General features: G+C 41.5%; 1 protein-coding gene across 2 annotated transcripts in view; it reads left to right on the top strand.

The window, feature by feature from the left end:
- Positions 1-27,975, top strand: part of FMNL2 (formin like 2) — a 309,457-nt gene that overhangs the window by 61,754 nt on the left and 219,728 nt on the right. The window lies entirely within an intron of this gene.

The raw sequence follows: 27,975 nt of genomic DNA, 5'->3' as shown, positions 1-27,975 counted from the left end.
TGAGGTAGTGTTTTCCAGGCTTCTCCACTGTGATCTCTCTCTCTCTCTCTCTCTCTCTCTCTCTCTCTCTCTCTCTCACACACACACACACACACACACACACACACACACACACACACACACACACTCCCTCACTCCCTCCCATTGCTTCTTTGCATACTGCACTCATAGGAAGGGAGTCACTTCCCAGCCCATAGCCCAGGAGTGGAGAGTTAGGCTCCACTGCCTTCAGATGGAGTATCGGTATAGGTCATTTGGACTTCTTCTATGAGGAAGATTGGTCTCTCCCCACCACCCCTCCTTTATTTAAGGTATTCTTTATGTCAATATGGACTCAGATATTTATTTTTTTCTTTGGGTTATAATCCAACACTATTCTATTCAAGTTGTTCCGGTTTTGGCCACTGAAAGCTCTTCATTTGGCTCCTATGTCCTTTCAGCATATTGTCTTCATTGTTTTATTTATTTGTTTTATGGAAGCTCTTCCTTATTTTCTGACATTACAGGTTTCTCTTTGACTTTTTCTCTGTAATGCTTTCTGCACAGCATGTAGTAGTGACAGGTTATGTTTTGGTCTCATCTCAGCCGAACGGTTTCCCTCATCTTGTGATTGTTTTCTCTAAAACAAATGTACCACAAGTCTTTAGCAAATAGAATTGTAAAAATCAGATGAACTGAAATGTTTTCAGTCAAACTAAAAAGCTCTGCTTTACAGCAAAGAGAAACCAACAAATTTAAAGGCAGCCAACTGAATGGGAGAAGATGTTTGCAAATAATATATCAGATAGGGGTTAATAGCCCCAAAATATAAAAATAAGTCCTACTGCTCAATACGTAAAACCCCCCAAATCCAATTAAAAAATGGACAGAGGTCTTGAATGGACATTTTTTCCAAAGAAGACCAACAGATGGTCTATTAGACACATAAAAAAGATGCTCAACGTCACTAATCATCAGGGAAATGCAGATCAAAACCACAATGGGATACCACCTCACACCTGTCAGAATGGCTAGTGTGAAAAAAACAAGAAATAATGAGTATTGGTAAGGATGTGGAGAAAAGGGAACCCGCATGCACCATTGGTGAGAATGTAAATTCATACAGCCACTATGGAAAACAGTGTGGGGGTTCCTCAAAAAAATTAAAAATAGAAATACCATATGACCCAGCAATTACCCTTTTGGGTATTTACCCGAGGAAAACAAAACCATTAATTTGAAAAAATACATGCATCCCTATGTTTATTGCAGCTTTACTTACAATAGCCAAGATAGGGGAGCAACCTAAATGTCCATCAATAAGTGGGTAAAAAAGATGCGATAGGTCTACAAAGTGGAAAATAACTCAACCATAAAAAATGAGATCTTGCCACTTGTGACATGGGGGGAACTGCAGGGTGTTCTGCTAAGTGAAGTAAGTCAGACGGAAAAAGGCAAACACCATATGATTTCACCCACATGTGGAATCTAAGGAACAAAGTTAACAACAACAAAAACCAGACTCCTAAACACAGAGAACAAACTGGTGGTGGCCACAGGGGAAGGGGAAGGGGGATGGACAAAATAGGTGACAGGGTTTAAGTATAAACTTCCAGGTATAAAATCAATAATTGATGAGGATGAAACACACAGCATGGGGAACATAGTACTATTGTAATAACTTTTATAGTGGTACGTGGTAACTACACGTGTGGTGGTAAGCATCTCACAATGCGTATAATAGTTGTATCACTATAGTATGCCTGGAACTTAGGATCTTGTATGACAACTATACTTCAATTAAAACCTGTAAAAGGGACGTGGAACTTCAGCATGTTATGAGGCTCTGCCTATTTTTTGACTTTGAAACACATCTTTAGGATTCTATCTTGGGCCTTCCCACGGCTCCAATATGTGCCTTTTGAATGAACCAGAGCTCATTCCGTGAATGCAACTCCTATATTGCATTGTCAGTTGTCTGACCAATTTAATGTATATCAGTTAACAGGTTTTTGCTTTCCTACAGAAACATTTTGGGTTAAGGTAATTTTCTTGTGTCCCCCTCCCCACATACAGGATAGCATTGGCTCACAAGTACTGACACCTACAGAGAAGCAACTTATGGAGAAAGTAGACACCAAACCGAGTGTAAATATGAAAAACAATGAGGGAACATAAATAAGCTTTCTGGTTACTGTCATCTCTTGTTTCTTCCTATTACCTCAACCCTTAAAATGATCTCCTTTATCGTAATCAAGTACTTGTGTCGTTAGGTTGCCAGTAATGGATGGATGAATGAGTGAATGCATGCTGGGAACCATGCAGAATTCTGATTTGGGAAGGGATTCAAAAGCTTTATCTTTTGGATAATTCATCTGAAAGATTTTGTAGACTCTAAATGGTGAATGTGGTGGTGGCATTAAACACAGCAAAGGGGGAATGGAAAACCTTATTTACATTGTTAAAATCCAGTGGGGATTTGGGATGTGGTCAGCCACAGTCCTAGAGGAAGCACAGGAAGAGATTTGTAACTTTTAATGTTTATTTTATTTATTTTGAGAGAGAGCATGTGAAGGTGGGAGGAGCAGGGAGAGAGAGAGAGAGAGAGAGAATGAATCCAAGTTAGGCTCCACGCTGTCTGTGCAGATGAGCTATGAGATCATGACCTGAGCCAAAATCAAGAATCAGAAGTTTACCAACTGAGCTACCCAAATGCCCCAGATCTGTACTTTTTATCTGTTTATAAATAAATCTATATCACATATACATATTAAGATTTTTTTTGTATAAAGAGGAAAAGGCGGTGAAATGTGACATTTTGTAACACAGATTGCACTATGATGTGAGATGGAGAGCATTGGCATTGATGTTTCTCAAAGGGGTGAGTTTTGGAAGGTCAGGTGAGCAGTGAGCCCTCCATGGGATGGGCTTGAGGCTGTTACTCATCTTCTTTCTCTTTCATTTTTTTTTGCATCTGTCAGGGGTTCTCACTGGTCTTTGTTCACTTTTCCTGCTTCTGAAGGGCATGGTGCATGCAGGACTCATTTGCATTCTGGCATGTTGAGGAGAAAAATGTCTGCTTGGGGACAAATGAGGAAATGGCTGGTGGTCTTGCTGGCATTGGAAGGCTGCCTTGTCCACAGCATCTAGTTGCATGTGTGGACTCTCAGGTTCTAGAAGTGAGTTCTTCCACTTTTGTTGTTGTTGCCAAAATGAGGCTAGAAGGCTGGATTAGGAAGTGCTTGGGAAGCAAAGATTCTTCTGATATTCAAGGCTTCTCCCTTTCTGGTTTTTCTTCTGTCCTCTGTAGGAAGCCAATCTGGTTCCTGTCCTCTTGCTGACCAATACCTAGAATGTTAACAGAATGACTCATGTTCCCAACATCCTGTCCGTGTTCTAGAGAAAGGGAACTGTTTGCCTTTGGAAAACACAAAGCTTACCTCTGTGGAAAACCCCCAAAACAAGCATTGCTTTGACACAGTTCTTCTTAAATGATGTCTTGTGATTTGTTTGGTGTGACTTTTTTAAAAAACGTGAAAGTGTTAGGTTTTTCTGTGTGTGTACTGTGTGCACCAGGCGATGGAGAATTCAAGAACTCTGGATGTGGGAAGGACTTGGGAGACCATCTGGTCCAACTCCCTTTTCTCCCTCTTCTAGAAACAGGCCCAGGTGAAGTAAAGTGATTTGAGGTCAGGAAACTGGTCGGTGATCATCAGGACTGAATACTACCTGAGTCTCCTGCTTCCTGGTTCTGGGCCATGACTTTGTGGTTCATGGTGGGATTTTGAATATCTCATTTGCCTCATGAGAGGTTCTGACTATGTAGAATGATCTTGATGTCACTCGGTGTTTACAACTTCATATAATCTAGTAAAATGGTTAAGGATACATGACATCATATATTAAGTTGTCCCTCAGAAGCTGAGGGGATGGAGAGAGATGAGAATTGTCCTGAGGGTTAGGACATTCTGTCACACTTTAGCTTCCAGACAGCCTTTTAGCAAGTCTTCTCTCTTGGGACTGGACTCAGAAAGGTGCTGGATTTGATGATTTTTTTTGTTGTTGTTTCAAGGTCTGAAACATGATCTTGTGTTTCTATGAACATAGGTTGTATATCTTTTTTCCCACAGTGAAACAAAACATCTGCAAAGTGGGTAAATCGTTTTTCTTTAATTGCAGTGTGCTAGAATATGGGTTTTATATTATTTACACAGGTGTTGTTTTTCTTATGTTTGTTTTGAGAGAAAGGGTGCACGAGAGGGGGAGGGGCAGAGCGAGAGGGAGAGAGAGAATCCCAAGCAGGCTCCAAGCTGTCAGCACAGAGCTTGATGCGGGGCTAGATCCCACGAACTGTGAGATCGTGACCTGAGCCGAAACTGGGAGTTGGATGCTCAACTGACTGAGCCACCCAGGTGCCCCATAGATGTTGTTTTTCTTGTCAAAGAGGGGGCTACCTCAGTTCTCAAAGTTACCCGCCGTGTTGACTAGCATTCTGAGAGAGGAGAGGTGTAGTCATGTAGGGCAGAGTTGGGGTTAGAACAGGCAGAAGAACCCTGGGAGAACAGGAGGCAATTAGTGTGGGAGTTATGGACCCATCATGTAATCTCACCCTTCTGGTGTCTTAAATGCTGTGCTTACTCATATTTGGCTGGTGCCATAAAGACAGTGGTGGCAGTTCCTTCTGAGCCCACACTATGGTCTTCTAGATGTGGACTTTGGTCATCGTACTAGAATCTGAACGGTGTTGGAGAGTGAATCACAGCTTTTGCCATTATTACCTCCATTTTACAGATGAGAAATTTGAGTCCTAGGGAACTGTAGCTAGTGTAGGTGAGATCTCTAAACCACGTCTTTCTGACTTAGGGTGTGTGTTAGTACCTTCCAAGTGCTGTGTGCTGCCTGCCGGATTGTCAGTATTCCATGTGTCATTTGCCTTTTTTTCTTACTGATTAGGAGTTCACAGTTTCTAGTGCCTGGCATAGAACTCTGACAGAAACATTTTTATTAATGATTTAAAGGTAGTGAATGTAATGAACTGAAAGGAAAATGAAAGGCCAAGGCTGCTGAGTTACTCAGACGTATACTGGCTCTGTCAATCTGTAACCTTGGGCAAAAAAGTAACTTCTCCAAGAACCAATTTCGTTGCCTGAAAGAGTAGGGAAACTGGTATTTGCTGCACTGGGCTGTTGGGACATTGAACTTGTTGCGTAGTGCTTAGCCGGAAATAGGTAGTGAGTGGTCGCCATGATACTTAGGTTGATGTTTAATAAAAACCTGAAAGATTGCTTTGACTTTATCTTTTTTTTTTTTTTTTTTTTAAAACCTCCTAAGGACAGAACATATCATTTCCCCTAAATGCCTGCTCAGAGTTCTCAGTAATAGGATGGACATGTCATTGATGGAATAAGAGGGTTAAATGCTATCACATACCTTTTTTTCGTTGCCTCTTTCCTTTTCTTTCCCAAGTTATTTGGGAAGAACTCCTGCAGCCTGATGCCCTGTGGAGTGCTGGCTCCAGCTTGGCAGGCTGACTCCTGGCAGGGCCCCCCTTCAGGGAGCGGGATGGAACTTGTGTGGTGACCTCTCTCTTTTCTTCAAGCCCCTTTGCTCTGTTCACTTTTCTTAGCTCTGTGGAAAAGTTCCCAGAGCTTTACTGCTGCTCAGTTGTGGTCCAGTAGCCGGAAGTGGCCATTGCATTAAATGGAGAGAAACCTGCTTCTGCCCTTGTTTTTCAGCACTTTGGGATTGGAAGTTTGGTCTGCCACACTGGTCTGTTGGCTCCTGCTGCTGCTGTCACTGACTACCTCTTCCTTGTGCTCATAAGCCACTAACAGTACCCTTCTCATGGGTTGGCGTCAGCTCATTCATCAGTTTCATCTAAGGAATAAATCTTGATCTCCTTTTCTTCAATTTCCTGGGAAAAATGGATTTTATAGGTAGACAAAATTTATCACGGTGATAAGAAATAAGACCAGTCATCAGTGCAGTAGCTGGAACAGCACAGGTACTCAGTCTGTGAGAGAAACTCTAGGTGACTATAGTTGTTGTGGCTCTACAAACACATTCAGTATTTTGAGAGACTGAGAGATCTATCAAGGATGAGAGTTGTGGGGTGCCTGGGTGGCTCAGTTGGTTAAGCCTCCGACTTCGGTTCAGGTCATGATCTCATGAGTTCGAGCCCCATGTTGGGCTCTGTGCTGACAGCTCAGAGCCTGGGGCCTGCTTCAGATTCTGTCTCCTTCTCTCTCTGCCCCTTCTCCATTCATACTCTATCTCTCTCTCTCAAAAATAAATAAAACATTAAAAAAAATAAAGGATGACCGATTCAGTAACTTGAGTTGGAATTTTACTGTTCAATCTCTCTGAGTGACCCATGAGGATGGGAAAGTGCCAAGGAATAGCGGTTGGGTGAGTGGATTAGTGTAACTCCTAACTTGGAATAAGGGACATACTGGAAAATTAACAAAGAGCCTTGAATTAGCTGCTGCTTGTAGAATAATGAACACATGTTGAATAGTTGTGGTCGGTTATGATACATACCACTTGTTTCTGTCTTAAAAGAACTTTTAAAAAAAGGCTTTATTTTATTTTTATTTATGTATCTTTGGGTGCAGAAGCAGGGAAGAGGGGCAGAGGGAGAGTGAGAGACAATGTTAAGAGGGCTTCATGCTCAGCACGGAGCCGACATGGGGTTTGATCCCGTGACTGAGATCATGACCTGAGCTGAAATCAAGAGTTGGACACTTAATGGACTAAGCCACCCGTCACCCCTAAAAAAACAAAAACACACTGTAAACAGTGACTCTACCTTGTGTTCATCAGAGCCTAATGTTCGCTTCCATGTTTTTGTTGTGTTACTTTTTGTTGTGTTTTGTTTTGGTTTTTTGGTTGAGCGAGTAAGCTTTGCCACTTGGTTCGTAAAGCATCTCTGAATGTCAAATCTCTGGGAAGTGAGAGTTGAAATGACAGTATCTAGAGCTTCACATTTGCTGGTAAACTGCTGGCTTAGCATTCTTCTCCTATTTTTTTTTCCCAGGCTGTAGACTCTCAATCAGAAATAAAATGCAACAATTGTGATTTTTGTGGTTTTTTTTTTTTTCTTGAAGTAGTTGGTTCTGACCATCAGACTTGAGTGAAATGCTCGCTGTGCGTTGATTTCTTTTGTGTGTGTGTATGTGTGTGCATTGATTTCTAAAGCCAATCTTTAGCAGATACTGAAAAAAATTGGGAAATTTATTAGTTCAGAGAAAAGAAGTGTTTGCAGTTGGCTTCATAAAGTTTTCTGTGGCTTTGAGTTGTGAGTCCAGAGCTGTTGTTGGACACTATGCATCCTGTCCCTTCTTATCTCTTCATTTATTTTATTTTTTTAAATATCCATTTATTTTTGAGAGAGCGAGAGAGAGAGAGAGAGAGAGAGAGAGAGAGAGAGACAGAGCATGAGTGGGGGAGGGGCAAAGAGAGAAGGAGACCCAGAATCCAGAATCTGAAGCAGGTTCCAAGCTCTGAACTGTCAGCACAGCCAGACACGGGGCTTGAACTCATGAACCGTGAGATCATGACCTGAGCCGAAGTTGGACGCTTAACCGACTGAGCCACCTCTTTGTTTATATAACAAGATACTTAGGTGGTCCAAAGAAATCAAAATATGATCATTCCAGATGATTAACTGTTTTCTGCCCAAATCTAACTGCCTTGTGCATGGCTTACAAACATTCCCTCTCCAGGGGCACCTGGGTGGCTCAGTTGGTTAAGTGTCTTTGGCTCAGGTCATGATCTCACAGTCCATGAGTTCAAGCATTGCTTTGGGTTCTGTGCTGACAGCTCAGAGCCTGGAGCCTGCTTTGGATTGTGTCTCCCTCTCTCTCTGCCCTCTCCCCCGCTCACACTCTGTCTCTCGGTCTCTCAAAAATAAACAAACATAAAAAAATTTTTTTAAAATTCACTCTCTGTGGAAGATTAGGAAAATGGCAGCTGGCAAAACCAATGTTGTATCAAGGTGATATAGTATCCCTTACTCACTAATTCTTTGTATATAGCAATGTGTTTCTTGAGTGAGGAGATAGAGAAGGTAAAATTGTGGCCCTTGCCATAAACTAAATTATGGTCTGAGAGTTTTAGAAGCTTAAAGAGGAGGCAAAGAGCAAGGAGTGAGTTTTGCCAACTGTGGAGAAAGTGAAGGAGTGTGATGTAGTCATGGGAAAGGGTAGGGTGGTGGAAGGTTTTATCGTCAGTAATGTAAGTTTCCTATTTGATCTTGGATATAGTTGAATATTAAATGAAGTGGGCGTCTACAGGGCTGCTAACGGTGACTGTGGGTGCCAGAAGGCATGGTGGAGTGGTCAGTTCAGCAGTGATGAAGACCCGGTTTATCACGATGCAGCTGCTGATACTGATGCTTTATCAAGCACTTAGCACATGCTGAGCACTTGTTTGCTTTTCCCCTTTAATCCTCGCACTGACCATTTTCAGATGGTAGTTTAGAGGTGTAAATCATTGGCTCACAATTATGCAGCCAGCTGGAGCTGAGATTTGAAATTGTGATGTAACACTGACCTCCCCCCCCCATGAAGTCAAGGTTATCAACATGAAGAAGAATTAAACTAGAAGAATATTTCAGAGACAGAAGCCACAATGTTTAGTAACAAGTGTGTGAACTTGAGGCAAAATAAGGACAGAGATGATTAAAAAAATTTTTTTTTACATTAATTTATTTTTGAAAGACCACACAGGCGGGAGAGGGGCAGATAGAGAAGGAGACAGAATCCGAAGCAGGCTTCAGGCTCTGAGCTGTCAGCGCAGAGCCCAACATGGGGCTCAAACTCACAAACTGCAACATCATGACCTGAGCTGAAGTCAGATGCTTAACCAACTGAGCCACCCAGGTGCCCCAGGAAAAAGATGATTTTTAACATTACAGTTCTGAAGGAAAGGCAAGATCATAGTGCTCGTGATGGGGTATAAAGAGTAAACAACAAAGTTCTGTCTTGGGCATGTTTCTGGACTCCTCTTCCTAGAGAACAGCCTTTTATCAGTGTTAATTTCATCTTCTGGCTTTCAGAAAACAGCTGTCACTCCAAGTGCTTGTTGTCAACATGGAACACAGGTTGTGAACATGCTGCTTTTGTGCCAAACTCCTGTCACATGAAGATGTTGACTGTAGCAGCAGACCAGTCCCCATTGCAGCGGAGCCCAGATTTGTGCATCACACCATCACGTTGTCCTCTGATTTAGCCAGTGATATTACTGGTGTCTCTTTCCTGCTGTGAAGTGATTGTGGTTGAGAAGACCCTCCTCTGGAAGGATTGCATTTATTCTAACTTCTCCAGATGAGCCTTTGGTCAGAGTTGACGCTGGGTGGATGCAGCATTCTGAAAGGCATTGTGGGAAGGGCTCCGGCATTCTCAGGCCTGACTGAGCAACATGTAGCTGATCAGATTTCTCCCTGACTTGGGAACAATGCTGACGAAATCTGGAGTTTGGTATTGTGGCTTTGTTAGTGAGTCTGTCAAGGGGCCCAAGCCTGTTTGACCACCGTCCCTCCCCACCATGTCTGTCTGTGCATGGCTGTTTGGATTCACCATGAATCTTTAAATGTTTTTATTTTCTTCATACAAGCTTATTTTCTTATTTTACTGGGTGAAGAAATCAGTCTTCCCCAATGAAGGATTTACTTGATTAAAAAGTCTCCCTTTAGAAGAGAATATTAATGTTGTGAGTAACGTGGCCTTACACGGCTGGCCACCTGCTTAGAGGCGTGCTTCTGCCTTTTGCCCTAAATTATTTCTTCCACCTGCTTGCTACAAAAACCACTGAGTGTGCTGGTAACTGTTAATTACCTCCATTTAAAGAAGAGCAAGCCACCTGCCTGCCAGGTAGTCTCTGGAATGCTTAAGGAAACACTCTTGTAAGGAAATATTTTCCTTTCCCACCCTGCTCACCCCCAGCAAGTATTTTTAATTAGGAGAAACACAGGAAGCCATCAGTTAGTTTGCATTTCCTTTCCTAAGAGACAGCCAGCCAAATATGCAGTCCTGAGAGAATTAGGTACAGGCAGTAAGTTTTTGATAAGAGTTGTGAAAAGAGAGAAATTCTGCGAAGGGAAAGTGAAATGATGTTCCCCAATAAAAGTCTGAACCAATAGCAGACATAATTGCTTGTGTGTTTGGGTGTGTGTGTCAGTAACGTGGTGAGGGTTTTACACACCATCAGGGGAAGAAGAATGTTGACATCACTTTAAGAATCTACCCATTGCCCACATTTGCTCATAATATCCATTGATTTAATTGACCAGACTCTCTTCACAGTTAACCCACTTTGGGCTACGTGGGTAAGCCAGCAGGATTATAGTTGAGCTCAGGTACTGAGGCCTGATCATGTGTTCACTTTACCAGCTAGGGCTTGGTGCTTTCCCTGCCCCCAGCTTCACCTCCATTTTACTCCAATGAAATCTCAGCAAATTCCTAGCACTCTGAATGGTGCAGGTTACGTCAGTAACTCTTGGGTAGCTGAGCACATGGTGGTACCCTTTTATTTGATGTCATAAAATAACCTTTGTACCTTTTGGATTCGAGCTTTTAATTGAACTTCTAGCTAATTCCCCGATGAACATTTTAAGTGAGCAGGGGTGTGTGTTAGCCCTAGTGTGTAGCTTGTGTGATCAGGGGAGGTGACCCCGTTGTGGTGGCCTCCACTCCCCAGCTGAGATCATAAAAGCACCCCAAGCGTTATTTGGAAGTCAAATGCTAGGTCACAGTCCTTTTGGGGGTTAGGCTCTTATGATTTCCTACCCAGGGATTCTTCATCAGCCGGAATGCTAACTAAACTGCCATTTCCTGTACTGTGTTATCACTTATTAAATTTGTTCTTCTTTGTATAACCTGTACAGATGAGGCTGGTTCTTGATCTTCTGTGCTGTCTTTGAGCTCATGGCAAATGGCATTTGGAGCCCTGTGAAGGCTGACCTTGTGTATTGTTTTCATAAGGTAAACAAGGCACAGAAAGAACACCAAAAGATAGGCTTTTCCCCAAGGGTAGGAGGGGAAAAGGAAGATAGACAATTTGCAGTTTATATAAGAATCTCATTTGGGTGCCGTTTACAGGAGAGTATTTTCTGATTCTGTCTTCAGTCTTATATCCTACCCTTTCTTTCCTCCATACTTGTTACATAATAGTTTTTTTAAAAAATTACAAACAAAATTTATGCTAGTCTTCTGTTAAATTGATTTTAACTTTTTCCTGGATTAACCTATTTTTAGAGCTTCTATTAATAAGAGACATATGTCTTTCTAAAGACAATAAAATTCATTTGGGGCAGGGGAAAGGCAAAAAGAATTTTTGGTTCTAGTCTGATACATATTCTACAACCAGATGGTTAAGGATTCAAAGATTTTTGATCTATCAAGCAGCAATTTTATAACAGGCATTTCTGACAGTTCAGTATTGATGAATATCAAAATAATTAAAGACTCCCATGGAATATTAAGCCTGTCCATTTCCTTCTGTCCTGCTTCCTTCTTCCACATCCATTTCCTGTGTCACCTCTTTCTCATTTCTGTAGTTTGTCCATGCTAATTCAAGTATTGATGTGTTTCTATTCTCCTTTTCTTCCTCCTTGTGCCCTCTGTGCAGAAGGCAAGACCGATGTTAACTGGTCTTGGTAATGTATTGAAGTTGTTTCCATTTTCAGAGAATGGAGGGGGAATAGTCTTCATCTCGGTATTTCTTCATCGATAGGTGAAAAGTTTTCTGTATAACACAGCAACCCTTCTCCCTAACAAAAAACTGGAGAGATCTTTTGGTAGGGAAAAATGGAGAAACTTGGATTGACCGAGGCAGAAAGTTACGAGAATACTTGTCTAACTAATAGCTGTGTTAAAGAAAAAATCATTTTTTACAAGTGAAGAAATTTATCTCTTAATATGGTAATGTTAAGGTAAATAGAGGTAAACTGAAATGGGCATTTATTTTCATAATCTGTCTCAAACAAATGATCAAACATTTCTATTGCCATTTGTTTGAACCATATGAACCTGCCATTGTTACAGGTCAAAAATAGTTGAATAACAGGAATCTCAGGTGGTTCAACCCAGCAAACCTGATGAGGAAATGGAGACCCAGGAGGGTTAATCAGCTACCGATTGTACCCTCCCAACTTTCTGTCCTTGAGCTCAGTAAGCAGTCAAAGTTCATTTGATTCTCTCTCTTCCTTTCTTTTTCCTCCTTCCTTCCTTTCCTTGAAGAATTAACAGATATAAAGGAATAAAGGATATCTTTGTAGGAGAGACTGTTGGAAAGTCAAAGTGACTGATATATTGGAGGGTGAGCGGCAGCAACAAAAACTACCTCTCAACACTAGGACGACAATTACGCCAACATTTAAAGACAAGGATACAATGGAGCCAGCCTCTATAGAAATGAGTGTATTTAGTCACTGGTCATTTGGTTGGATTGTCTGAGCCACATCATGTTGTCCTTGAGGAGCACGGATTGTGCTATTTTTCATTGCATTCTTGACATGCTTAAAACAAGGCTGCTACAATCTACTGTAGTTGATTGATGCCGGGAACGGGAACGTTTGCTGCACCTAACAATAGCCCTTCTCCATGAAACACTCCATTGATACTTTTAGAACTCATTACTGCTAACCAAACAGTAGTGGTTTTATTACTGTACTAACGGAGCCTGGTACTTGGAGGCTGGGACTTGGGGGAGGGGTGAGGGCGGGACAAGGAATGTGGGCAGGGAAAAAGGACCCCTTTCCATGATCGGTAGTGTCCCCCAGAAAAGTTGTTAGGCAGGTTCCAATAACACAATGTGATAATTTAGATACAATGAAGGAATTAATATGCATGTGCAAGGATGCACTAAATGAATTATTCCTAGCTGGGAGGAACAAGGGCTCTCTCAGTAAAGAGTCAGCAAGACAGCAGAGTTTTCTATGGCCTTTCCAATAAAGTGATTTGCTTTCTTAAACAGTGCATGGAGGCAGACAAATGAGTTGTGAAAGATAGAGATACTGATGCACACAGGATTGTGCTTGAATTGGCAGGCTCCTCCTTGTGGGCACCAAGACAGACCCAAGTGACAACTTTTAGCCTCTTTTCGTATTTTTTGTAATGTACTTGCGTCTCTCCTTCTCTCCTTTGTTTTTATCTGTTATTCTAATTGAAGTAGTTTATTCACTTACCTTTCATGAGGTTACTGATATTTGAGGTTTTATCTACCATCTTACAATTTGTTTTCTATGTAACCTGTTTTATGTTCTTTTCTCTCCTTGACTTTTTTTGGATTAAGCAAAAAATTGTGGTTCCATCTTTCCTGGTTATTGACTTACTAATTCTTTTCCTTTTTTTTTTTTCCATGGTTATCTCCAGGAGTACAGGATGTATCTTTGACTGCAGTCTAATACAGACTTTTCTTTTCTGTCTTTGTTTTCATACTGCTTGTATTTGGACAAGTTCATGGTTTTTAACGAACCTAACTGGCAGTAGAATAATTATGTCCATGTTTCCTGCTTGAATCCCTCCCGCAGGAACTGTTATTTACTGGAATTGCTTATAGTAACTCTCATTAAAGCTCTCGTCCAGTGTCACCTGCCCTTGGAGATGCTCCAAGTGGATGTCCCCACTGCTGACTTGTTGGCTCTCTGGAATAAATATGGAAGCTTTCTAGTGTCCCCATGAAGACTCTCAGCTCTTCAACAACAAGGATGTTACTATCCCTTGTGCCATGACATCCGGTGCACAGCAGTCCATCAGGGGAAATCTGAATAACCAGGCTCACTTAAACCAGATACTAGGGCCCACCTTAGAGTCAGGGTGCATGCTGGAGGGCTTTAGCCCATTTTAGTAAGCTCTAATGTTAGAGCTCTACCAGTTGCTACCAGTCCCTTCTAGCTGTTTCAGTTGAATCAAGGTGGTCCTTGGCTTTCTTATCTCTGGTCATTCTGTTCCACGCACACATTAACTTTCAGCCGTAGTCACTCACTGATGGCCACCTGTAATGCTATTAAAATTTTTTTATGAAGTGACAGAACCCTTGAGTATCTATTTGCTGCCATTCCAGGGAAATATGAGGAAAGTGCATGAAAATAATGTATAGAAAGATCCTTAAGTTTCTCTGGGACTTGTTGAGATTTGTGTGCCCGAAGCGTATAAATATGATAAAATCCCAATACACAGTATCTCCCCACAGAGTCTTCTGTGTGTAGGCCACTAATATTTAGGTCATTTTAAGCTGTAATGAAGAAAACCCTTAGTAGAGGTGTAAGCCTTGTCTTCTGGTGCAGCTTTATGTCAGGTCTGTTATGTAATTGGTTTTCTTTAATAATCCCAGAGATGACTATATATAATATATATGAGTATCCACTTCTCAATGACAGAAGGCTTTTTTGAATCATGCAGGTTCTTTGCTTGGAGACAGTATACTCTCTGCAGAAACAGTTGGATTTGTCAAAATCTAAGTTCCCCATCCAGCTTTCCTAGTTTTTGAGTACGTGTGAATAAGCTGTATTCTTTCTTACCTGTGCAGTAGGGATAATACTCAGCTTATTTCCTAGGCTTCTTATAAGTCTAAAGTTCTATATTGGTTCCTAAAAGCAGTTTTAAACACTGTGAGTCACTCTGTAAATGCGTTTTGTGCATTTTCTCCCACTAGGTGTTTTCCATTTGGACAACTTAGGATATAGGCATACTTCCAATAGAGCTTGCTCACGTTTATTTTTGAAGTGGGTGGTGGAACATTGAAACCATTAACCAATACTGAGTTTTAAGAGAATCTCTTTCTCCCTTTTTTTCTTTTTTAATGTTTATTTCTGAGAGAGAGAGTAAGAGTGGGGGAAGGACAGAGAGAGAGAGGGAGACACAAAATCTGAAGCAGGCTTCAGGCTCTGAGCTATTAGTACAGAGCCTGATGCAGGGCTCGGACTCATGAATGGTGAGATCATGACCTGAGCTGAAGCCGGACACTCAACTGACTGAGCCACCCAGGCGCCCCTCTCTCTCACTCAGCATAATTATGCTATACTTGGTAGCTTCTTCAAGGACATTAAGTTTGTTCCAATTTGAGCCAATTTGGGGCTCCATGATATACAATAGAAGTCAGAAGGGAGAGTTATTCTGCTGCCTTTAAGCACTGTAAACTTTCAGAGAGGAGTTTTCTCAAGATAAATTAGCAATAAGTTGTTTCCTTAGACAAAGGCACCCGGTTGATGTGAATTGACTCTCCAGAGAAATATTTACCACGGCTTCTTCTGCCAAAGTGAATGTGGTCACCAGGGGCAACAATATCCAGACAAGTGTAAGCCCTGAATTCAGATGCTCCTTCATGGGGCTGCCAGCTGGTCTGAAATTTGGAGTGCAGGAAATGGATGAGCAGTGTTGGCTTCCCTGGGTATTGGAAAAACCCTGTTTATCGGAGCATCTGCTAAGCATGGATGGAGGAAAACTCCTTGAGAGACTAGTAAGTAGAGGGATTGTTGTATAGACATACTGCTCAGACTGTTTCGTAGGAAACTTTTTTTTTAATGTTTATTTTTGAGAGAGAGAGAGAGACCAAGCACAAGTAGGGGAGGAGCATAGAGAGAGAGACAGAATCAGAAGTAGGCTCCAGGCTCTGAGCCCTCCACACAGTGCCCGACGTGGGGCTCAAACTCGCGAACGGTGAGATCATGACTTGAGCTGAAGTTGGACGCTTAATGGACTGAGCCACCCAGATGCCCCCAGAGCTGTTCTCTTATCAGGATCCTAGGAGGGCTGGAGAGGGGTGGTGGGGGAGAGAAGGGCATCTCTCGGAGGAGGGTGTTTGGGGTACTTACCACATTTCTGGAATTGACTTGGAGGAGTGATGTTCACTTATTTTTTCAGAGCAAGATGAGTAGATAGTGACAGTAACTAGTGGCTAGCATTTTTAAAAATTTTTTTAAACGTTTATTTATTTTTGAGACAGAGAGAGACAGAGCATGAATGGGGGAGGGGCAGAGAGAGAGGGAGACAGAATCGGAAGCAGGCTCCAGGCTCTGAGCTGTCAGCCCAGAGCCTGACGCGAGGCTCGAACTCCCGGACCGCGAGATCGTGACCTGAGCTAAAGTTGGACGCTTAACCGACTGAGCCACCCAGGCGCCCCTAGTGGCTAGTATTTTTGTGTACAACTTTTATGAGGAATGTGAACCCATCTTGTAATTTTTGTAAGAAACTGCATCATTGTTTAGCCCTCACTGTAGGGAGTTGGCTACGTGTTTGGCCCAGCTTCTGTGAAATCACACGGGTTTCAGACACATGAAGCGAAAGACCACTTCTTCCCCCCTCTCAGCTGCAGCCTTTACAAATGTAGCGCAGTTGGAAGTGCCTGAATCCAGAGCTGTCTGTGCTGTCCTCTAGCCAAACCAACACTGTGACACTTCTGTGATTGGGAGGAGACTTTCAATGAGATTAGATTTTAGTTGCTATATTTAACATTTAATTATACTCTATCGGGATAAGTTTTAATTTCTCAAGCGTTACAGCCAAAGCACAAAAAAATGGGTCAAGTAAGCCAACAGAATTAAAAAAAAAAATTCTGGGATCCATTGTATCGCAGGTAATTAATTAGAGCAGCGTGTGGTTATTGACATGTGTGAATGTTTCACGATCTAGAAAAATAGTCCCATTATTTCCTCGATTGAGAGTCTGCTTTTGAAAGGACTTGAAATAATGAGATTCAGGTACGAGTTGTCCTCTGTGGGTATCTGCAGTGAATTCCAATTCTGTGTTGATTTCCACGTTGCTAGTTTCCATGTTTCCCTGGTCTCACTGGGGAGTATAGAGTTGCCCGAGCAAACATAAGGTAGCATGGACAAATCGGACATGTGCTAGGTTCCCCAAGTTAAATATAGAAAATATATGCGTTTATCTGGAATCCAGATGATACAGGTCCCTTTTCTGCCCCTTGGGGGCCTGTGATTGAGAGGTGACTTCTTGAGGTTTGTATTGAACTTGGGTTTGTAGTCTCCAGATAAAAAAATGTCAAGGTTGTGGCTTAACCAGAAGATTTTGGGAGTTCTTTGAGTGGCATGGACACACACAGAAAATCCCTTGGCTTTCTGTCAGCTGAATCTGCTGACTGGTTAGGCTCTTGGGGCAGGGGAGCAGCCTTGCTGTTTGGTCGGTACTGTGTGCTGACGGTGGGGCCCAGAGGGTTTGGGGTGATAGTCTAGGGCTTTGGGGGTGTTGGATGTGCAGACACACAGGTATGCCTGTGATCTGTGCACATATATTCAAGATAGGACCTTGGGGCTTAGAATTGAGGGGCTGGCTTTTAAGACAAAAAAGAGAAGAAGGAAAACAGGTCAGCACATGAGGTGTCTTCTCCTTTGCTCTGTTACTATCTTCGTTTGTGGCTCCAACCTATAACCTGGCCTTCCATGTGCCTCACTGAGTTAGTGCTAACCTCTCACTGACCCTGAACTGTTAGTTTGACCTGCTCCATGTGCTTCTCTGTGCATCAGTGAGGGTATGAGTTAACGCACCAGTTTTAAAAATTATAGCAGCTCTTGGCACAGTTGGAACCCAGAAAAGTCACTCATTATTCTATCACCTTTCACATGGTAATTTCCTTTTCTCTTAATTGATGTACATAGAAACTTTTTGCCACATTTATTCTTTTAATTGTGGTAAAATAAGGATTTTACCAATTTGAGCATTTTTCGGTATACACTTCAGTGGTATTTAGTACATGCACATTGTTCAGTCATCACCACTGTCTATCTCTAGGACTTTATGGCTCAATTTGAAACTCTCTCTGCATCAAGAAACACCTTCCCAACCCACTTCCCTCCAGCCCCTGGTAACCTCTATGCTACTTCTCAGTCTCCCTGAGAAAACTGAAAATTGGCCTATTCTGGGCACCTCATATAAGTGGAATATGTCCTTTTGTGTCTGCCTTTACTCAGCATCATATCTTTAAGGTTCATCCATGTGGTAGTTTATATCAGAATTGCATTTTTTTTTTAAGGCTGAATGATATTTCATTGTATGTAGAGGCCACATTTTCATCTACTGATAGACATTTGGGATGCTATTACCTTTTAGTGTTGTGAATAATGCTGTTGTAAACATTGGTGTGCACGTGTCTTCGTTTCTGCTTTCAGCTCTTCTGGAAATGTACCTAGAAATGGAATTGTTGGATCACGTGGTAATTCTGTGATTAACTTTGCACAGTGGCTGCACCATTTTATATTCTCATCAGCAGTGCACCGGGGTTCTGATTTCTTCATGTCCTTGCCAACACTTGTTATTTTCTGTGTGTGTGTGTGTGTGTGTGTGTGTGTGTGTGTGTGTGTGCGCGCGCGCGTTTTAAATAATAGCTATCCTAATAAGTGTGAAATGATCGCATTGTGATTTTGATTTGCATGTGTGCATAGATTTAAAAAAGTGTTTAAACAGAGCATACTTGTCTTGTGTCCTTGCTCAGTTAATATTTTATCATGTTCTCTTTTGCCTTTAGAATGACGTTTTTAATCGTGTCTTTCTGGGATCCATGTTGAAGTTGAAGTTTCTCTGAAGAATTAGATTTTGATCCAAAAAGGCATATGAGGCCTTTGCTACAGACAAGAAAAGGACGGAGTAAAACAGTGTGTAGATGCCCCTGAGAATATCCCAGCAGGAAACTGTAGGACTTTCAGGGCCCCTTTTGGGCCTCTGAAGCACTTCACGGTGAACATGTGTGTTGGATGTTCCAGAGTATGGGCAAGAGTTTGGTTGTGAGAGGCAAGTTTCTGGTTAGACTAAATGGATTAGACCAAGACCCCGCCAGGCAACAGAGACAGAGCAGAATCATCCAATTTATCATCCTTTCTCCAAGGCTGAGAGGCTACTAAGTAGTTTGGGAAAACTTTGAAGATGTAGGGAAAGCTTGAGGATAATTGAAAAACATGTCCCCTGCAGGCCAGTTTGTTAAAAGCCCAATTTTACCAAAAGGCTAAGGCAGTGATTAACAAAGCCTTTGAAAAAGAATCTTAAAATACCCCATTAGGAGAGATGACAGGGTATGGTTATAAACGCCAGAGTATTTAAAAGGGAATAATCCTGCAAAAATGAGTGCTTTGTGCGAAGAGTAATTTGGTCACCAAAAATTATAGAAACTTTCAGAAGATACTGAGAATGCTTGTAAACAAAATAGAACTTGGTAGAACGGAGTTGAAACATGCTTACTGTGGAGCTTCATTTGTAAACATGATTGTTAAGACTAAAGCTGAATATTACTTTAAAATGGTAGTAGGAAAACACCCATACCTCTTTCCTAGGGACTACTTTTTAACTTGTAGTTTTGGAAAGAAGCATCTATTTGTGAGTATTGTCTGGGGTAGGGGAGGGAACACCAAAAAACCAAAAAAACAACCATTAATCAGGTCCCTCCCAGAGAATGGAGATGTGTCCTATGAGGCAAAAGTGACCAGGACCACACATAAGCCTGGGTCATTAGGCATCAATGGTGAGCTCATCCATGCTTCAGGAAGGAGCTGATTAACCATCTCTGAGTCCAAAAATTGCTAGCCAGACACAGTCTACTCTGAGCTGCATGGTCATTCCAGCTGACTGGGTAGAGATTTGCAGATGAGAGCAAAGAGAGGAGTGAATTGAATGGACCCGAGGGACTTTATCCACTTCTGTGGAATCCAGCTTCATGGAGGGGTTACAGAGGTGGCTTCCTTGAAGGCAATCCCTCTGTAAAGATACTTAGAAACACCGTGGTGAAAGGAATTTGACCAGGTTCCACTCTGCATCTCAGTTGTAGAGGAACGATGAACACAAGATTAGTGATAGCAGACCTGGGTTCCGGATGTGGGTTTGCCTGTTGTTTGCCTGAGGTGTCTACTGTTGGATGATTATTCATTCTGGAAGGTTTGTAGGCAACTGTCGGATGCATCACACGTGTGGGAACATTCTGGAATGGTAGAATACTGTAAGCATTGTTACTAGTAGGTCAAATAGTAAAACTGATAGGGAAGAGTAACTCCTCTGTCCTGCTCTGTCCTTAACTCATTTCCTCCTTTGGTATTACTTAGGGTTCTCTAATCAGTGGATGTAAAGCCCCCATTTAAAGTCTTTGGCTCTGAAGACCTCAGAATTGAATGAATGACTTCAGAGTTGGAAAAATAAATGATTGGCCTAATGTGGACCTTCTGATGGTTTGCCTAATCCCAAAGCCAGTAACGTGAGGTACTTCAACTAGAGGAAAAATTAGTTCTCTTTCTTTTTCTGTGACAATGTTAAGGTTGCAGGTCAATACTAATGTGTCTGGGAAGCTTAGGAACAATTCTGAAATGTAGGTGTCTGCACACTGGCCCTGCAAAGAGGACGCGTATTGGAGTGGCCACTTAGTTTGTAAAATCTACAAACATGGCCAAGAGTAAATAGTTGATATGTTCAGACTCCCTCAACTCTTCCACATAGGGTTTCCTCCAAGTGCTTATCAAGGGACCCTGAATTCAGCTAGCAACTTATAGAAATGTAAGAGGACTCAATTCTCAAGCATGCTTTCCTGTTGTGAATCTCAGCTTCTGTGGAGCTCGTTTCCTTTTGTACTGAGTAAAGTGCAGTACAGAGAGAGTACCAGGGATTGATGTTGTAGGAATAATGTCACTGTAGATAAATAAAATTGCTCAGTTGCCTTGTTATTTTGCACTGTGATATCTTCATTTATATGTGTTCTGTTTAAATATAATTGCAACGTAATTGCTAAATACAGCGCTACTATGTTTGAGCATCTATCACGAGCCAAAGTACTAGGTGCTTGACACTTCCTGTTTCCATTCCTGAGTAACACCTATAAGGTAGGTGGTTTTCCTGATGAAGAAACTGGCTTGGACAAGTCCTATGAAACTGTTCTGGGCCACTGGTTGGGTTTGAAGTGAAATTTGCTTTGCAAACCTCACAATTCCTGAGTTGGTTAAGTCCTGTGCTGCCTCCCATATTTAGCGGAATAGGCTTAAGAAATTCAGGAAAAGTACTTTCTTGTTGAGGCATGTTTTCTTAGTCACAAGTGCTTAAATTGTTTTGTGCGTGTATGAAACATTGTTCCCGGAAGCTGAAATCTTCCTAGGGATTCTCTTGTTCCCATGTTTTACCAGTTGTTTAAGTCATGGATACCGGGTGTGAGGAAATCACATGTGTTTACGATGCCTTGCAAAGAGGCGCCAGGAAGAGGGGTTTGCATCTTGGATTCTCATCCCAACCTAGCTTAGAATTTTGATTTTCATTATTTTGACTAAATAGTTGATTGAGTTAGGTTGATCGGTGGTTGTCTCAATTTTTTTTAATGCTTTACTGAGGTATTATTTTTGCCACAACTCCCTCATTTTGATGTGTGTTCATGCTTCTGTAGTAGATTTACAGAGTTGTGCCAGCATCACCACAGTCTAATTTTAGAACATTCCTGTTGCCCCCAAGAGAAATTTTGCTCTAGTTATCCAGTCTTTTAAGTTCTTCTTTATGGCATTATCCTCTGATTTGATAACAGGCTTTTTAGCTGATGGTGAAGAGGAAGAAAACATTTTGTTTGAATTTTATCAAACATTTAATACAGTATTCATGCCAGGCACTGTTCTGAGTGCTTTGTGAAGATTAACTCACTTAATTCATTGATTCCTCATAACAGCCTTTGAGGTAGGTACTCTTTTTATATGAAGAGATATATAGAGAAGTGATGTGTCCTGACTAGTGGTGCAGTGCCAGTCATGGTAGACTCAGGAATCAGAACACGTCACTCTCAGTGTTCTAAAGCACCCATGAAATGGGAAAGAGTGGGGGAAGCAGTAGTTAGCCAGATGTGTGAAGTGAGTCAGAAGGAGTAAGCTAGTAGTGTGCAGGAAAGATTCCGGGTCTTGAGTGAAGCCCTGCTCTTGGATGCCTTAGTTTCGTGTTAAATAAGTTCTGACAAGTCCATCCTGGTAGCCTGCACGGCACTTCTTGTCATCCAGGATTCATTGCTATGTTCACTCTGCCTTTTGCCTTGGTGTTCCAGGAAGAGAAACATGCTTTCGTGGACTTATTTTGGTTTATATATTGGGCACCAAAGAGGTAGACTGTCGGGCTAGAGGTCCCTTACCTGAGAGGGGTATGTGTTTTGGTGGGGAGGATGGGGGCTGTGTTCTGGTCAAAAGGTCCTTGGCAAGGATCTGAGAAGCCTGACCTGGAATGATCTGTGACAGGAACTGGGCACAGTCCATTGCCCTGTGTCCTGTCCTTAGACTGGCCCCATTCTTATCGTGTACCTGGTTGTATGATGGCTTTGGGGGTCTTCCCATTAAACTTGTTTGCTTTGAAGCCTGGGACCTTGTCTTTGTTTAGAGAGATGGTCTCTTGTTCTTTCAGGGCACTAGAATTCTGGAGAGGCAAACCCATAAGGATGGTACAGTGCTTGAGTTCAGCTGCCCACCAAAAATTTCTTGGGAAATGGGGAATCTGGAAAATGCGAACCATGGTAGTAATTCCATCCTAGCTTTGAAGGGGAAAGCTGTCACTCTAGTTTTTGCTTAGCATTTCTTTCTGTCCTTAGTGCACAGGAAGGTGGTAGAAATATTGAAGTAGCATGAATGAGACCATGCCCCTCCCATACTAGATATGTGTTCACATTTATATTTAGTAAATATTGATTAGTGGATTTTGTGGGAGGAAAACCTGACTATTGATTAATTTGTAATATACATGGGATTCAGTAATTGATGTATTGGCTCATTTCAAATATACTGGCTTCATGGTTTTTTTCAGACCTTTTATTCTGCCAGGTTATGGCCCATATCTTGCTGCTGGCAAATTATCATCCAGTTGAAGTTATCCGAACTTACTGAAGATCACAGGAGGGTGCCCAAGAGGGAATCCGACAGTCTGTGGAATGCAGGGCAATCTGTCAGAACTGTTTGGATGTATTAAAAATTAGAAAATTGCTGGCTTTGAAACGTCACTGCTTTTTTCTTTCTTGCATGAACTTGTGTGGATTTGTTTTGGACTACAGACGTTAAAAGCAAAACTCAGACATAGGATCTATACTGACTGAGGCCCAGTGAGAACTTATGCCTTTAATAATTTATTTTGATCAGTGTTCAAAAAATTTTTTTAACGTTTATTTATTTATTTTTGAGAGAGAGAGAGCACAGAGGGGAAGGGACAGAGAGAGGAGAGAGGGAGACACAGAATCCGCAGCAGACTCCCGACTCTGAGCTGTCAGCACAGAGCTCGACAGGGGGCTCGAACCCGTGAACCATGATATCATGACCTGAGCCGAAGCTGGATGCTTAACCGACTGAGCCACCCAGGTGCCCATATATTGATGAGTTTTATAAGTAGAACAACAGCAACAGTATTTGGGTGCCTCTTTTGAGTGGGAGATGCTAAGAATATATGAAATGTAACAAAACCATTTCTCCTGATCTAATGAGTATAATGTAGCTTCTCTGTCTTGTATTAATCAGCTTCTTTCTGTTGGAGTCCTGGATGAGGTGTCAAGCTTAGTCTCTACTTGTAGAGATTAAGTAACTGATGATGACCTGACCTGGTAAACAGCCCTTTCGTCTGGATTTTGCAGCCTCTGCTCAGAGAGTGGTAGGATGCCATCCATGGTATTAGCTCAGGGTCAGTGTAGTTTTGGAGTCTGGATTGTTAACCTTTCTTAGTCTTCTCTGTGTGGACGGGGTGAGGGGTTGGGGTGGGAAGGAGATGGGGATGACTGGCCCGCTGCATGCCTTGTGGTTCTCAGTGGGTTTCTATTAGAACCACATTTGATCCAATGTTTGCTATAATCTTCAAGTGCTAGATGTTAAGTCTTGGCTTGACCTGTGAAACCGCAGAGCTGAACTTTGGGAACCAGAAAAGGGAGGATTCAGGAGTTTGAAAGACCTCTTTTCACCAGATGATGTGGATTGGGTGATGGGTACCTCTTTTGGGGACTCAGGACTGAGACTCCAGGCTTTGACCTTTTGCATTTGCCCATGAGTGAAATATTTGTTTTTGTCCTTCATTTTTTAAGGGACATTCTTTGGCAAATAGAATGGATCAGGTGTTCAGGTTAAGAGACTTTCTTGGCATTTGCCCCTACATAGGTGCAGTTTCCAGTAGTGCAAAAGGCCAATATAAGCTTAAATTCAACTCCCGCTTTCTTTGGATGTTTCCTTAGCTTTGTGTGACACATGGTCATGCCAATTAGTGTAAAGACCCCTAACGTTCTGACTTGTGCAGTGGTATTAGGTACCTCATGGATTGACATGTGGTTTAAATTAGATGAAACTAAAGCACTGATGATAGTTTTTGTTATTTGGTAGTCTCATAATTATTTCCTCCTGCCACATTCCTACAAAAGACTATTCACTGCATTTTCTACCTCTTGATTTTCGTGGACCTACCTTTCTGTGTACCCAGCTCATTCTGTCACATGGTCTCACACTGCCTTGCTCAATAACCTAACTGCTTCACATATGTGTGTGTAAATATTTACATTTGTAAAATATCTTTCCAAATTTGTAGAGTTCAGGAATCTGGCCATTCCTTTCTGCCTCCTGCAGGGTCTGGTACAACAGGCATCGGCTAGACACCTACAAGGAACGTTGATCAAAGACGTGTTGGTGAGATTGGTGCTGAGTCTCTAATGTTTATTCACTTTTAACCTTTCAGGTGTCCCCCCCCCCCCCCCCCCCCGTAAATTAGAAGAGGTTTTCAAGCTGTAAGGAACTTTAAGCAAATCAAGTGCAATGTGCTCATTTTACATATGTATGCATGGAAGCCTAGAATAGTTTAGTCAGTTTTATAACATTCAGTAAGGAGTTAGATGAAGTGAGCAGTCCATTGTCCTACTTAATTTTCTGCAACTTCTTCAAAATCCAATATGGAGTTTTATAATAAAGTCAAGGACACCGGCCTGTGAGATCTTACTTCCTAGATGATGATGCCATATGCTACCTCAACAGTGGATCGGAGACAGAACTACTTGGGATTAAGTAACTGCACGGTTTCCCACTGTTCTGTGCTGTTGATTAATGCTAAATCGGACTTAAGGATTCCCGCTGCATGTGTTGAAAGTGTTGGTAAAATCTCTATAAATGACAGGTAGAATTATTACATATTTTTCTTACAGCTCTTAAATTCCTTGACTTAATTGCCAGACAAAAACCAGAACTAAAAAACGATCAGGAATGCTTCTTAGATTTGTACGACTTCTATTCCTTTTTAATAACTGAAGTAAAATAACAAAAGTGCTTTATCTTAATATGCCAGAACCAGTTAGAGTTTTTTTTTTGTTTTTTTTGTTTTTTTTACCAGTTAGAGTTTAAGTCCCATTTATGCCAAGTATTTTATTGTGAAACATGTCCCCTAGTTACACCTGAATGGAGTTCTAGTTAGGTGATGTCTGTAATGTTGGGAAGAGATAGGAATCCCCCCCTTAGGCTGAACATTCCAAGAAACAAATTGTGTGATCTTTGACAGAATATGCAGAGCGGTTTGCAAGACATTTTAGCGATGTTTTTTGGAGGATTCTGAGTTGATTGGTTGGACACACCCTCAATTAACATTTGGTTATACATTATGGAAGATGTATGGTAGGGGCCTGTCATGTCTGGGATGATGAAGGTGGGTTTTTTTTTTTTTTTGTTTGTTTGTTTTTTGTTTTTTTTTTAAATCCCTCATTGCCACCATGGAAAATTATTAAAGAATTACGGCATCTGAGTAAATGGAGATGGGAGATAGAGAGGAAGGGAATAAGGAAAAGAAGTTCAGGGTGTTTTAGGCCACAGTGGACCTTGAGCTGTGTGAGTCATGGGGTACTTATTTTCATAGCTGTCTGTGGCTGAAACCCCACCAGAATAGCTGTAGGTGTTAGGAATAACAGTCTAGCAGGATATTTGTGTATTGAGAAGACCTTTATTAGTGCTGCTAGTGGCACAGACAAGCAGCCAGTGGAAAGACACACAGACAGCAGCCCCTTCAGTATCTTGTATCACTTATTTTGTTCACCTTTAGCTCCAAAGGCAGTGTTACTGTACCCTCTGAGTGCTCAAGAATTGTTTGTGTAATCCTTGGTAATTCAACCCTCATTTCATCAAATAACAGGATGAACACATACTCAACCTTGATGTGAAATGTGTTCTTTGATCATCAGTGGAGACACTCTAGTTCTGATTTCATTGGTCTGAGGTGTGGGACTAAGAGACTGGATTTTTTTTTTTTAAAGCTCCCCAGATGATTTTGATAGGCAGCTGAGGTTGAGATGTGTCTTTCTTAGAAGACACGAAGAGGCTTACAGAGCAATGATATATTTTACCTATGCTCGCTGCTTGACAGTTTCAGAAAGGCTGTGTATAGCCTATTGCTATTGTTAATTTGAGTTACCATAAGGAAATAAACTTAAAGGTTGAGTTTATCATCTGTTCACATTTAGATAACTCCAAGAAACCTAGAAGGTATTTGTATGAAAAGTAAATTTTTAAGCACAGCTGAACCATCTGAGGAAACAAATAGTCAAGCACTTACAGCATACAGGGCCTGCTCTCTGTGTGCTGGTCCCCAGCTCTGCACTGCCCACCCCCCCAGGCAGGTGGCTCATGTAATACCAGACCTGGTGTTTTGTATTCCCAAACCTTCAGTGGACCTTTTCCTACCCCATAGGAGAGGATCATGCCAGTCTGGTTTGTTTCTCCTAGTCTGATGTTGGAATGATTGGGAACAGGAAATGATTCTGATTAGGCCCCAAACAAGCATAAAATGAAAACCAGTGCTCTAACCACGAACTTCTAAAATAAATTATGCAGAAGAATAAAGACAAGCAGGGAAAAGTTAGTTTAAAAACATTTGTTGTTTCACCTTCTATACCTTTTCTTTACTTTTCTTCCTTCTAGCAACATATCTCTCTTAAAAGGAGATTAAAACTTTCAAAGTAATGTGTGCAGTGAAATCGTGTCAAAAGGTAGAAGATGAAATATAAGACTTTTACCCTCTTGATGTGTTTTCGAAATGCAAATTCCATTCCCCAGTATAACCAGGTAATCTCTGAAGTTTTTTTTTTTATAAATCAGAGTTTTAGATTTTAGAGCAGGGCCCCTGGGACCAAATATGTGGATAGTATATAGGTTACACTATGGATAACTCCCTGCGGTGTTGGGTGGTGCATACCCCCCCCGGCCATATGATATGCTTGCTCTTTATAGAGTATACATACATTGCCTTCAAAGCAAAATGAAGTAGAATTGTACTTAATGTACTGTCCTGTCTCTTGTCTTTTTCACTTAATAGTGTATAATGGAAACTTTGCCTTTGTTTTTATTATTCATTTAAAAATTTTTAAAAGATGTTTGTTTATTTTTGAGACAGAGCATGAGCAGGGAAGGGACAGAGAGAGAGGGAGACAGAGAATCTGAAGCAAGCTCCAGGCTCTGAGGTGTCAGCACAGAGCCCGATGCGGGGCTCAAACTCACGAACCATGAGATCATGACCTGAGCCGAAGTTGGACACTTAACCGACTCAGCCATCTAGTAAGAGTATTACTGTATTGCCATGTTGCCAAATTATTCTTTAAGAGGTACTGATTTACTTTCCTATCAGTGTGTGCAAGTACTTGTTTACTTGTTTCCCCCGTTCTCACCAACTTTGCATTTTACCAAATTTGAAAAATGTTTGCCTGTTGTTTGGTAAAATGTTTATTTCAAAAATGTTTTTAAGTGACTCCTATGTGCTAGGTTTTGTGTTTGGTGCTCGAAGACCATAGTAAATTGCAGGCCTGGTTCCTGATGTTATAGAAGTTCAGGGTTTATGTAAGTGAGGGACAAAAAATAAGCAAATCACAATTTACAATTACTTTGTGTATAAATTTATCATGGAAACAAAGGGGCAGCTGTAATAATCTGTTATGGTTTAATTTAAAGCTTAAAATGCCACAGAAATAGGCCTTGTTGCTGCAGTGTTTTTCTTCTCCTTTGTAATACATTTTCTGTTTGATTTCTTGTTGTATCTTCTAAGTAATCTATGTCTAGAATTC

Source organism: Lynx rufus, unplaced genomic scaffold (assembly GCF_022079265.1).
Source record: "Lynx rufus isolate CCGP_SWC_20201006 ecotype Redwood Valley unplaced genomic scaffold, mLynRuf1.p SCAF_2, whole genome shotgun sequence".
NCBI classification, from domain to species: domain Eukaryota; kingdom Metazoa; phylum Chordata; class Mammalia; order Carnivora; family Felidae; genus Lynx; species Lynx rufus.
Note: the sequence above shows the minus strand (reverse complement) of the source record. Positions and strands in the feature narration are given on the sequence as shown.